General features: G+C 47.3%; 1 protein-coding gene across 1 annotated transcript in view; it reads right to left on the bottom strand.

Annotated features, from left to right (window-relative positions):
- The window catches only part of coro7 (coronin 7), a 244,011-nt gene that overhangs the window by 168,927 nt on the left and 62,157 nt on the right, over positions 1-12,927 (bottom strand). The window lies entirely within an intron of this gene.

The following is a 12,927-nucleotide window of genomic DNA, read 5'->3' on the forward strand; positions in this document are numbered from 1 at the left end:
AGGAGGACACAGAGTTTGATTGAATATCTGGGTTAGGTTAAGGTCACAGACAGAGAGGCTATGAGAGAGACACATTGAGCAACTTGTTATGGCTAAGAGTCATGATGTTTGACAGCAAATATGACTCATAAACAACATGGTAGTAGAGGTGAAGACGTCACAGGTACAGTAGTAGAGGTGAAGACGTCACAGGTACAGTAGTAGAGGTGAAGACGTCACAGTTACAGTAGTAGAGGTGAAGACGTCACAGATACAGTAGTAGAGGTGAAGACGTCACATATACAGTAGTAGAGGTGAAGACGTCACAGATACAGTAGTAGAGGTGAAGACGTCACAGTTACAGTAGTAGAGGTGAAGACGTCAGTTACAGTAGTAGAGGTGAAGACGTCAGTTACAGTAGTAGAGGTGAAGACGTCACAGATACAGTAGTAGAGGTGAAGACGTCACAGATACAGTAGTAGAGGTGAAGACGTCACAGTTACAGTAGTAGAGGTGAAGACGTCACAGATACAGTAGTAGAGGTGAAGACGTCAGTTACAGTAGTAGAGGTGAAGACGTCACATATACAGTAGTAGAGGTGAAGACGTCACAGATACAGTAGTAGAGGTGAAGATGTCAGTTACAGTAGTAGAGGTGAAGACGTCACAGATACAGTAGTAGAGGTGAAGACGTCACAGTTACAGTAGTAGAGGTGAAGACGTCAGTTACAGTAGTAGAGGTGAAGACGTCAGTTACAGTAGTAGAGGTGAAGACGTCACAGTTACAGTAGTAGAGGTGAAGACGTCACAGATACAGTAGTAGAGGTGACGACGTCACAGTTACAGTAGTAGAGGTGAAGACGTCACAGATACAGTAGTAGAGGTGAAGACGTCAGTTACAGTAGTAGAGGTGAAGACGTCACATATACAGTAGTAGAGGTGAAGACGTCACAGATACAGTAGTAGAGGTGAAGATGTCAGTTACAGTAGTAGAGGTGAAGACGTCACAGATACAGTAGTAGAGGTGAAGACGTCACAGTTACAGTAGTAGAGGTGAAGACGTCAGTTACAGTAGTAGAGGTGAAGACGTCACAGTTACAGTAGTAGAGGGGAAGACGTCACATATACAGTAGTAGAGGTGAAGACGTCAGTTACAGTAGTAGAGGTGAAGACGTCACAGTTACAGTAGTAGAGGTGAAGACGTCACAGATACAGTAGTAGAGGTGAAGACGTCACAGATACAGTAGTAGAGGTGAAGACGTCAGTTACAGTAGTAGAGGTGAAGACGTCACATATACAGTAGTAGAGGTGAAGACGTCACAGATACAGTAGTAGAGGTGAAGATGTCAGTTACAGTAGTAGAGGTGAAGACGTCACAGATACAGTAGTAGAGGTGAAGACGTCACAGTTACAGTAGTAGAGGTGAAGACGTCAGTTACAGTAGTAGAGGTGAAGACGTCACAGTTACAGTAGTAGAGGTGAAGACGTCAGTTACAGTAGTAGAGGTGAAGACGTCAGTTACAGTAGTAGAGGTGAAGACGTCAGTTACAGTAGTAGAGGTGAAGATGTCAGTTACAGTAGTAGAGGTGAAGACGTCACAGTTACAGTAGTAGAGGTGAAGACGTCACAGATACAGTAGTAGAGGTGAAGACGTCACAGATACAGTAGTAGAGGTGAAGACGTCACAGTTACAGTAGTAGAGGTGAAGACGTCACAGATACAGTAGTAGAGGTGAAGACGTCAGTTACAGTAGTAGAGGTGAAGACGTCACAGGTACAGTAGTAGAGGTGAAGACGTCACAGTTACAGTAGTAGAGGTAAAGACGTCAGTTACAGTAGTAGAGGTGAAGACGTCAGTTACAGTAGTAGAGGTGAAGACGTCAGTTACAGTAGTAGAGGTGAAGACGTCACAGTTACAGTAGTAGAGGTGAAGACGTCAGTTACAGTAGTAGAGGTGAAGACGTCAGTTATAGTAGTAGAGGTAAAGACGTCACAGATACAGTAGTAGAGGTGAAGACGTCAGTTACAGTAGTAGAGGTGAAGACGTCACAGTTACAGTAGTAGAGGTGAAGACGTCACAGTTACAGTAGTAGAGGTGAAGACGTCACAGATACAGTAGTAGAGGTGAAGACGTCAGTTACAGTAGTAGAGGTGAAGACGTCACAGATACAGTAGTAGAGGTAAAGACGTCAGTTACAGTAGTAGAGGTGAAGACGTCACAGATACAGTAGTAGAGGTGAAGACGTCACAGTTACAGTAGTAGAGGTGAAGACGTCAGTTACAGTAGTAGAGGTGAAGACGTCAGTTACAGTAGTAGAGGTGAAGACGTCAGTTACAGTAGTAGAGGTGAAGACGTCACATATACAGTAGTAGAGGTGAAGACGTCAGTTACAGTAGTAGAGGTGAAGACGTCACAGATACAGTAGTAGAGGTAAAGACGTCAGTTACAGTAGTAGAGGTGAAGACGTCACAGATACAGTAGTAGAGGTGAAGACGTCACAGTTACAGTAGTAGAGGTGAAGACGTCAGTTACAGTAGTAGAGGTGAAGACGTCAGTTACAGTAGTAGAGGTGAAGACGTCAGTTACAGTAGTAGAGGTGAAGACGTCACATATACAGTAGTAGAGGTGAAGACGTCACAGTTACAGTAGTAGAGGTGAAGACGTCACATATACAGTAGTAGAGGTGAAGACGTCACAGATACAGTAGTAGAGGTGAAGACGTCAGTTACAGTAGTAGAGGTGAAGACGTCACAGTTACAGTAGTAGAGGTGAAGACGTCACAGATACAGTAGTAGAGGTGAAGACGTCAGTTACAGTAGTAGAGGTGAAGACGTCACAGATACAGTAGTAGAGGTAAAGACGTCAGTTACAGTAGTAGAGGTGAAGACGTCACAGATACAGTAGTAGAGGTGAAGACGTCACAGTTACAGTAGTAGAGGTGAAGACGTCAGTTACAGTAGTAGAGGTGAAGACGTCAGTTACAGTAGTAGAGGTGAAGACGTCAGTTACAGTAGTAGAGGTGAAGACGTCACATATACAGTAGTAGAGGTGAAGACGTCACAGTTACAGTAGTAGAGGTGAAGACGTCACATATACAGTAGTAGAGGTGAAGACGTCACAGATACAGTAGTAGAGGTGAAGACGTCAGTTACAGTAGTAGAGGTGAAGACGTCAGTTACAGTAGTAGAGGTGAAGACGTTACAGTAGTAGAGGTGAAGATGTTACAGTAGTAGAGGTGAAGACGTCACAGATACAGTAGTAGAGGTGAAGACGTCAGTTACAGTAGTAGAGGTAAAGACGTCACAGTTACAGTAGTAGAGGTGAAGACGTCACAGATACAGTAGTAGAGGTGAAGACGTCACAGTTACAGTAGTAGAGGTGAAGACGTCACAGATACAGTAGTAGAGGTGAAGACGTCAGTTAGAGTAGTAGAGGTGAAGACGTCACAGATACAGTAGTAGAGGTGAAGACGTCACAGTTACAGTAGTAGAGGTGAAGACGTCAGTTACAGTAGTAGAGGTGAAGACGTCACAGATACAGTAGTAGAGGTGAAGACGTCACAGATACAGTAGTAGAGGTGAAGACGTCACAGATACAGTAGTAGAGGTGAAGACGTCACAGTTACAGTAGTAGAGGTGAAGACGTCACAGTTACAGTAGTAGAGGTGAAGACGTCACAGTTACAGTAGTAGAGGTGAAGACGTCAGTTACAGTAGTAGAGGTGAAGACGTCACAGTTACAGTAGTAGAGGTGAAGACGTCACAGTTACAGTAGTAGAGGTGAAGACGTCACAGTTACAGTAGTAGAGGTGAACAGAACAGTAACTGTACAGTACAGTACAGATACAGTAGTAGATGAAGACTATACTACTACTATGCATCTTGCTCATAAACATGTTGTTGACAGGGAAGGATGTTGTGTGAGATCAACATTAAGATAATGACAACCAATGAGAGATCGTCTCAAAGGAGGACAGCCTGGAGAGGACAGTGACGACAGAGTGATTGACAGATTGACTCATCCAAACTGGAGGGGAAACAAGAGACTGTTCTCTAGTGCTGCTTGTGAGAGATTCACAGAGGTCAAACCAGGACTTGTCCAAATGAAATAATGAATGACAGGCTTGTTATTGTTGTTGAACCAGACGAGGTGACTTCTGCCCCGACACCAGGTTCTATTACTGCTATGACAGAGTCTCTATGTTACTGAAACACGGCTACCATGGAAAGTGGTGTCAAAACAACACTGTTAGAACGTTAAAACAACATTGTTGCAACATAAGACAATATTAGACCGGGGTGCAGCTGCCCTGAAACTGACACAGGGTCAGGGAAGAGGAAGGATGTAACAACTGAGCTTAGCTTTTGCGTAACGGCACAGTAGGTGTCACAACAACGTGAGACATTGTTCCTGCTCCCTTGACACTGATACAGGGAAGAGGTAGAGTGGCAACTGAAGTTCATTTAATGTTACAGTAGTTGTCACAACATGCCTAAAGATCTTCACTGGAAACCGATGTCAAAACAACGTTGTTGGAATGTACCTCAGGGCTGCTGCTCCCCTGACAATGATATGGGGTCAGGGAAACGGAAGGGTGACTAACAACAGAGGTTAGGTTGGCCTAATGATACGGATCTTTAAGTCTGAAAAACACAGACAAGCCCCCTGTGCATGTGTGTTTCTGTCTGTCTGTCTTCCCATGTCTGCCTGCATTTGTGTGTGTGTGTGTGTGTGTGTGTGTGTGTACAGTACTCCAGTTACGCTGAGAGCCTCCTCTGGGCTTTGAGTTAACAGGCTCAGTGGAAGTTTCCACAGAGTAAGCCGCTGGGCTTGTACCCCCCCAAATTACTGTTGTCGTTTTTTACCACCCGTCTGTCGCCGTGCCAACCCTCGGAGGAGCGTGACACCACAGCTGTGCAACAACAAGGAGAGGGTTGACACGTGTGTGTGCTGTGTGTGGTGACATCTCTAAAGAGGGCAGCCGTCGCCCGGGCGCTCGCACAGCGACACTAATCACCTCGTTGCAAGGCAGAGGAAAAACAAACACGTGGAATACCCGAGCTGCCGTGTAGTTAGTGTGACAAGGCCTCTCACTGTGAACTGTGGGAACCCCTCATTCAAGAAAATGGTTGAATCCCAAGGCTTGTTGTCATGTATGGGACTGAACCAACAGGTTTAAGAAAACAGGGGGTGCAAGTGGAGGAAAGAAAAAACTAACTTTGGGTCAAATCTGAGCTGCCGTGTAGTGCAGAGCTTCTAGATTAAAGTTTGAGTGTCGGGCCGGGCCTCACTGTGGGAAGATCCCCGTTTCAGAATGTGAGGCAGTCCCCAAGGTCATCCATCACATATGAGACTGAACCAACAGGTTGAAGAAAACAGGGGTGAAAATGAGACATAATCCTCTGCTCAAAGAGCTCTCCACATGTGCAGGGTGGGACCCATCCCACATATGGGCCCTATCAGGTCTAATTAAAAGCCCACTTCCCCTCCTCCCCTGCTCTCCCCCCTCTCTGACGTCTCCCTCACCACACTCCCAGCCTTGTGGTTTGGGGATCAAGTGGTGAGGGGGATAGAAACATGGCCTGGTTCATCTCTACTTCTTCATTTAAACGCCTCATTGCGTTTTTTCTCTCCATGGCTCTTCTCCACTGGTTACAAACGGAGGACTCCAGTATTTATGCTGCAGTAGTTTATGTGTCGGGGGGCTAGGGTCAGTTTGTTATATCTGGAGTTACTTCTCCTGTCCTATTCGGTGTTGTGTGAATCTAAGTGTGCGTTCTCTAATTCTCTCCTTCTCTCTTTCTTTCTCTCTCTCGGAGGACCTGAGCCCTAGGACCATGTCTAAGGACTACCTGACATGATGACTCCTTGCTTGTTTCAACTGTTCTGCCTTATTATTATTGGACCATGCTGGTCATTTATGAACATTTGAACATCTTGGCCATGTTCTGTTATAATCTCCACCCGGCACAGCCAGAAGAGGACTGGCCACCCCACATACCCTGGTTCCTCTCTAGGTTTCTTCCTAGGTTTTGGCCTTTCTAGGGAGTTTTTCCTAGCCACCGTGCTTCTACACCTGCATTGCTTGCTGTTTGGGGTTTTAGGCTGGGTTTCTGTACAGCACTTTGAGATATCAGCTGATGTACGAAGGGCTATATAATTAAATTTGATTTGATTTGATTTTGACACACACACACACACACACACACACACACACACACACACACACCCAATCAAATAGACAAAACACACTAATGTGCACTCTCACACACACAATCCTTCAGCCATTTATAGATCTGGTTGGTTGCACAGTAACTCAGCCTGTAAAGAAATGTGAGAATTGACAGAGTGTAGAAGCTCCAGGCCTTGCGGGGGGATCGGTTGGTACAGGGAGGTGGACGTTAGTTACACTGTGGAAATGTGTTCTCTCTTGATTTCAATGGGAAGGAATCCCAGTCGGTAGTCTCCCTCTCCCCTGGGCCATCACACCACACTATACACGGCCCAACCAAAACAAAGGGCTTGAGCCAGTTCAATACACCAGGCCAAGGCTGTGTGTGTGTGTGTGTGTGTGTGTGTGTGTGTGTGTGTGTGTGTGTGTGTGTAGCTGCTCTGCACCTACCATGGTCCTGTTCAAATCAACGTAGCATGAAGTGCATATATCATTATCATCAAGGTTACAGGTTTGGTTGTGTGTTTGGCCCACACTCAAGGTTAAAGTTAGATGTACTACACCTGACTGTGAAGTGTGGAGAATTTGCCACACACACACACACACACACACACACACACACACACACACACACACACACACACACACACACACACACACACACACACTTCAATAGAGCGGTCTTTAAAATAAATCCTCAGATGTACTGTCTCTTGGAGCAGCATACCAGGTATTGTATCCAACACCATCTGTGAGGTATATGGAGAACTCAGCAGAAGTGTTGGGGTCTTGTATGTAACACCATCTGTGAGGTATATGGAGAACTCAGCAGAAGTGTTAGGGTCTTGAATCTAACACCACCTGTGAGGTATATGGAGAACTCAGCAGAAGTGTTAGGGTCTTGTATGTAACACCACCTGTGAGGTATATGGAGAACTCAGCAGAAGTGTTAGGGTCTTGTATCTAACACCATCTGTGAGGTATATGGAGAAGTCAGCAGAAGTGTTAGGGTCTTGTATCTAACACCATCTGTGAGGTATATGGAGAAGTCAGCAGAAGTGTTGAGGTCTTGTATCTAACACCATCTGTGAGGTATATGGAGAACTCAGCAGAAGTGTTAGGGTCTTGTATCTAACACCATCTGTGAGGTATATGGCGAACACAGCAGAAGTGTTGAGGTCTTGTATCTAACACCATCTGTGAGGTATATGGAGAACACAGCAGAAGTGTTGAGGTCTTGTATCTAACACCATCTGTGAGGTATATGGAGAACACAGCAGAAGTGTTGAGGTCTTGTATCTAACACCATCTGTGAGGTATATGGAGAACACAGCAGAAGTGTTGAGGTCTTGTATCTAACACCATCTGTGAGGTATATGGAGAACACAGCAGAAGTGTTGAGGTCTTGTATCTAACACCATCTGTGAGGTATATGGAGAACACAGCAGAAGTGTTGAGGTCTTGTATGTAACACCATCTGTGAGGTATATGGAGAACACAGCAGAAGTGTTGAGGTCTTGTATCTAACACCATCTGTGAGGTATATGGAGAACACAGCAGAAGTGTTGAGGTCTTGTATGTAACACCATCTGTGAGGTATATGGAGAACACAGCAGAAGTGTTGAGGTCTTGTATCTAACACCATCTGTGAGGTATATGGAGAACACAGCAGAAGTGTTGAGGTCTTGTATCTAACACCATCTGTGAGGTATATGGAGAACACAGCAGAAGTGTTGAGGTCTTGTATGTAACACCATCTGTGAGGTATATGGAGAACACAGCAGAAGTGTTGAGGTCTTGTATGTAACACCATCTGTGAGGTATATGGAGAACACAGCAGAAGTGTTGAGGTCTTGTATGTAACACCATCTGTGAGGTATATGGAGAACACAGCAGAAGTGTTGAGGTCTTGTATCTAACACCATCTGTGAGGTATATGGAGAACTCAGCAGAAGTGTTAGGGTCTTGTATCTAACACCATCTGTGAGGTATATGGAGAACACAGCAGAAGTGTTAGGGTCTTGTATCTAACACCATCTGTGAGGTATATGGAGAACTCAGCAGAAGTCCAAATATCTCCATCCACTGGGGGACTATGAAACACATACCAAGCCAGATATTTCTTAAGCAACGTGGACACTAAACAAAGACAGAGATGATAACTCCTTAGTAAGATAAACACCACAGCCACAATGAACGGGGGATGTTTCAAATGGTACAGTACCTTGGCAATGCCTTATTCAGGTACAGGACATGTACTTATAATGTGTGTGTGGAGGGGCCGGTGGGTAGGGTGTGAGTGGAGGGGCTGGTGGGTAGGGTGGGAGTGGAGGGGCTGGTGGGTAGGGTGTGAGTGGAGGGGCTGGTGGGTAGGGTGTGTGTGGAGGGGCTGGTGGGTAGGGTGTGTGTGGAGGGGCTGGTGGGTAGAGTGTGTGTGGAGGGGCTGGTGGGTAGGGTGTGTGTGGAGGGGCTGGTGGGTAGAGTGTGTGTGGAGGGGCTGGTGGGTAGAGTGTGTGTGGAGGGGCTGGTGGGTAGGGTGTGTGTGGAGGGGCTGGTGGGTAGGGTGTGTGTGGAGGGGCTGGTGGGTAGGGTGTGTGTGGAGGGGCTGGTGGGTAGAGTGTGTGTGGAGGGGCTGGTCGGTAGGGTGTGTGTGGAGGGGCTGGTGGGTAGGGTGTGTGTGGAGGGGCTGGTGGGTAGAGTGTGTGTGGAGGGGCTGGTGGGTAGGGTGTGTGTGGAGGGGCTGGTGGGTAGGGTGTGTGTGGAGGGGCTGGTGGGTACAGTGTGTGTGGAGGGGCTGGTGGGTACAGTGTGTGTGGAGGGGCTGGTGGGTACAGTGTGTGTGGAGGGGCTGGTGGGTAGGGTGTGTGTGGAGGGGCTGGTGGGTACAGTGTGTGTGGAGGGGCTGGTGGGTAGGGTGTGTGTGGAGGGGCTGGTGGGCAGGGTGGGTGTGGAGGGGCTGGTGGGTAGGGTGTGTGTGGAGGGGCTGGTGGGTACAGTGTGTGTGGAGGGTCTGGTGGGTACAGTGTGTGTGGAGGGGCTGGTGGGTAGGGTGTGTGTGGAGGGGCTGGTAGGTACAGTGTGTGTGGAGGGGCTGGTGGGTACAGTGTGTGTGTGTGTCTCATATGCTTCTTCTGGGTGAATATTATGACAGATAGGAATGTCTGTAGAGGGAGGGGTTCATGACGAATGGAGAGCTCATAGCATGGAGTTAAAAAACGAGAGGGAGAGAGAGAGAGAGAGGAGAGAGAGAGAGCCAGCACGGGATAAACAAAGGAGGGAGAGAATCCTCTGTGTTCTACAACCGTCTCTTCTCCTCTGTGTTCTATAACCATCTCTTCTCCTCTGTGTTCTATAACCAGCTCTTCTCCTCTGTGTTCTATAACCATCTCTTCTCCTCTGTGTTCTATAACCATCTCTTCTCCTCTGTGTTCTATAACCATCTCTTCTCCTCTGTGTTCTATAACCGTCTCTTCTCCTCTGTGTTCTACAACCGTCTCTTCTCCTCTGTGTTCTACAACCGTCTCTTCTCCTCTGTGTTCTACAACCGTCTCTTCTCCTCTGTGTTCTACAACCAGCTCTTCTCCTCTGTGTTCTATAACCAGCTCTTCTCCTCTGTGTTCTATAACCAGCTCTTCTCCTCTGTGTTCTATAACCAGCTCTTCTCCTCTGTGTTCTATAACCAGCTCTTCTCCTCTGTGTTCTATAACCAGCTCTTCTCCTCTGTGTTCTATAACCAGCTCTTCTCCTCTGTGTTCTATAACCAGCTCTTCTCCTCTGTGTTCTATAACCAGCTCTTCTCCTCTGTGTTCTATAACCAGCTCTTCTCCTCTGTGTTCTATAACCAGCTCTTCTCCTCTGTGTTCTATAACCAGCTCTTCTCCTCTGTGTTCTATAACCAGCTCTTCTCCTCTGTGTTCTATAACCAGCTCTTCTCCTCTGTGTTCTATAACCAGCTCTTCTCCTCTGTGTTCTATAACCAGCTCTTCTCCTCTGTGTTCTATAACCAGCTCTTCTCCTCTGTGTTCTATAACCAGCTCTTCTCCTCTGTGTTCTATAACCAGCTCTTCTCCTCTGTGGGTGACAGGGTCATTAAAACATCACGTTGGGACTCTGGCCAAACTCAGAGAGACTTGGGCTCTGACTATTGTACAGTACTTTCTCTTGGTTGGTGTTGAATGTTGCCATAACGTTAGGGCAGTGTTGTCTGAAAGCAGTAGTGTTGGTCCTCATTCTTACTGGTTGCCACTGTGTACCAGTGGATGAAACAAGCTGCTTTAAACACAGGAGACCTGTCAAACAGAACTGTCTCATTGTGTTTAACATATTATCTATCAGCTCTATCTGTTGTTGTGATAACTGACATGTCCCACAGCAACTAAATGACTTAGTAATAACTGACATGTCCCACAGCAACTAAATGACTTAGTAATAACTGACATGTCCCACAGCAACTAAATGACTTAGTAATAACTGACATGTCCCACAGCAACTAAATGACGTAGTAATAACTGACATGTCCCACAGCAACTAAATGACTGAGTAATAACTGACATGTCCCACAGCAACTAAATGACTGAGTAATAACTGACATGTCCCACAGCAACTAAATGACTGAGTAATAACTGACATGTCCCACAGCAACTAAATGACTTAGTAATAACTGACATGTCCCACAGCAACTAAATGACTTAGTAATAACTGACATGTCCCACAGCAACTAAATGACGTAGTAATAACTGACATGTCCCACAGCAACTGAATGACTTAGTAATAACTGACATGTCCCACAGCAACTAAATGACGTAGTAATAACTGACATGTCCCACAGCAACTAAATGACTTAGTAATAACTGACATGTCCCACAGCAACTAAATGACTGAGTAATAACTGACATGTCCCACAGCAACTAAATGACTGAGTAATAACTGACATGTCCCACAGCAACTAAATGACTGAGTAATAACTGACATGTCCCACAGCAACTAAATGACTGAGTAATAACTGACATGTCCCACAGCAACTAAATGACTGAGTAATAACTGACATGTCCCACAGCAACTAAATGACTTAGTAATAACTGACATGTCCCACAGCAACTAAATGACTTAGTAATAACTGACATGTCCCACAGCAACTAAATGACTTAGTAATAACTGACATGTCCCACAGCAACTAAGTGACTTAGTAATAACTGACATGTCCCACAGCAACTAAATGCCTTAATAAACTAAATGCCTTGTTTTTGGCTCAGTGTAGTTAGGATACTCCCAGGCCTGAGCTGGGGAGATGCCCAATGGCGCAGGCCGGACAATGACGCGTCGCCAAGATGCGCGTGCGCGCACACACACACACACACACACACACACACACACACACACACACACACACACACACACACACACACACACACACACACACAAGCCTTCTGCTAAGAAGAGATATAGCCTTGGCAACATATGCCTTGCATCAAATCTAAAAAGACGTGCCTTGACCTAAATGACAGAGTAGACTAGAGGGCAGTCTCAGCCAGATGTCCCCCTGTGTCTAGGCTCGTGACAGAGTTACGTACACGCAAGATTCCATTCTGGGTGCCGAGATTACCCTCTGTCTGACCTGTACAAAGTATCTGCATCCCAAATGGCACCCTATTCCCTACGTAGTGCACTACTTTTGACCAGAGCACTATGGGCCCTTGGGATCGGGTCAAAAGCAGTGCAGAGAAGTGTGCAATTTGAGACAGAGCCAATGTAATTTACCATGACAGCAGCTTTCAACAGACAGCTCCAGGATTTTAGGCAAATAAACGGCAGTAATATCAAACAGAACCATGTGCATACACACACACGCTAGCCCTACATCTAACAGTCTGACGGTGATGATGTCACTGTGTCCGTTGTCCACACTAGATCTGATGGCTCGCGTGCCTGACAGAGTCTCAGACACATGGTGATGTCATAATTCAGCAGCGCTCGCTGACAGCAGTGGCAGTGGAGGTGTGTATGTGTGTTTGTATGTGTGTTTGTGTGTGTGGGGGGGACACTCAGGAGGCCAGGGGGGCCCAGGGTTATCCATCAGGCTATAGAGCTCCCCCTTCCTTCCCAGTCTCCCCAAAAATTGTGTTTCAGATTTAGGGTAGGGGACCTTGCCTGACGGCCACTCAACCTACAGAGAGCAGGGCTGCAGCTGACACCACAGGGCCCACAGAGAGCAGGGCTGCTGCTGACACCACAGGGCCCACAGAGAGCAGGGCTGCTGCTGACACCACAGGGCCCACAGAGAGCAGGGCTGCTGCTGACACCACAGGGCCCACAGAGAGCAGGGCTGCTGCTGACACCACAGGGCCCACAGAGAGCAGGGCTGCTGCTGACACCACAGGGCCCACAGAGAGCAGGGCTGCAGCTGACACCACAGGGCCCACAGAGAGCAGGGCTGCTGCTGACACCACAGGGCCCACAGAGAGCAGCGCTGCTGCTGACACCACAGGGCCCACAGAGAGCAGGGCTGCAGCTGACACCACAGGGCCCACAGAGAGCAGGGCTGCTGCTGACACCACAGGGCCCACAGAGAGCAGGGCTGCAGCTGACACCACAGGGCCCACAGAGAGCAGGGCTGCTGCTGACACCACAGGGCCCACAGAGAGCAGGGCTGCTGCTGACACCACAGGGCCCACAGAGAGCAGGGCTGCTGCTGACACCACAGGGCCCACAGAGAGAGGGCTGCTGCTGACACCACAGGGCCCACAGAGAGCAGGGCTGGTGCTGACACCACAGGGCCCAC

Source organism: Oncorhynchus kisutch, unplaced genomic scaffold, assembly GCF_002021735.2.
Source record: "Oncorhynchus kisutch isolate 150728-3 unplaced genomic scaffold, Okis_V2 Okis06b-Okis10b_hom, whole genome shotgun sequence".
NCBI lineage: Eukaryota > Metazoa > Chordata > Actinopteri > Salmoniformes > Salmonidae > Oncorhynchus > Oncorhynchus kisutch.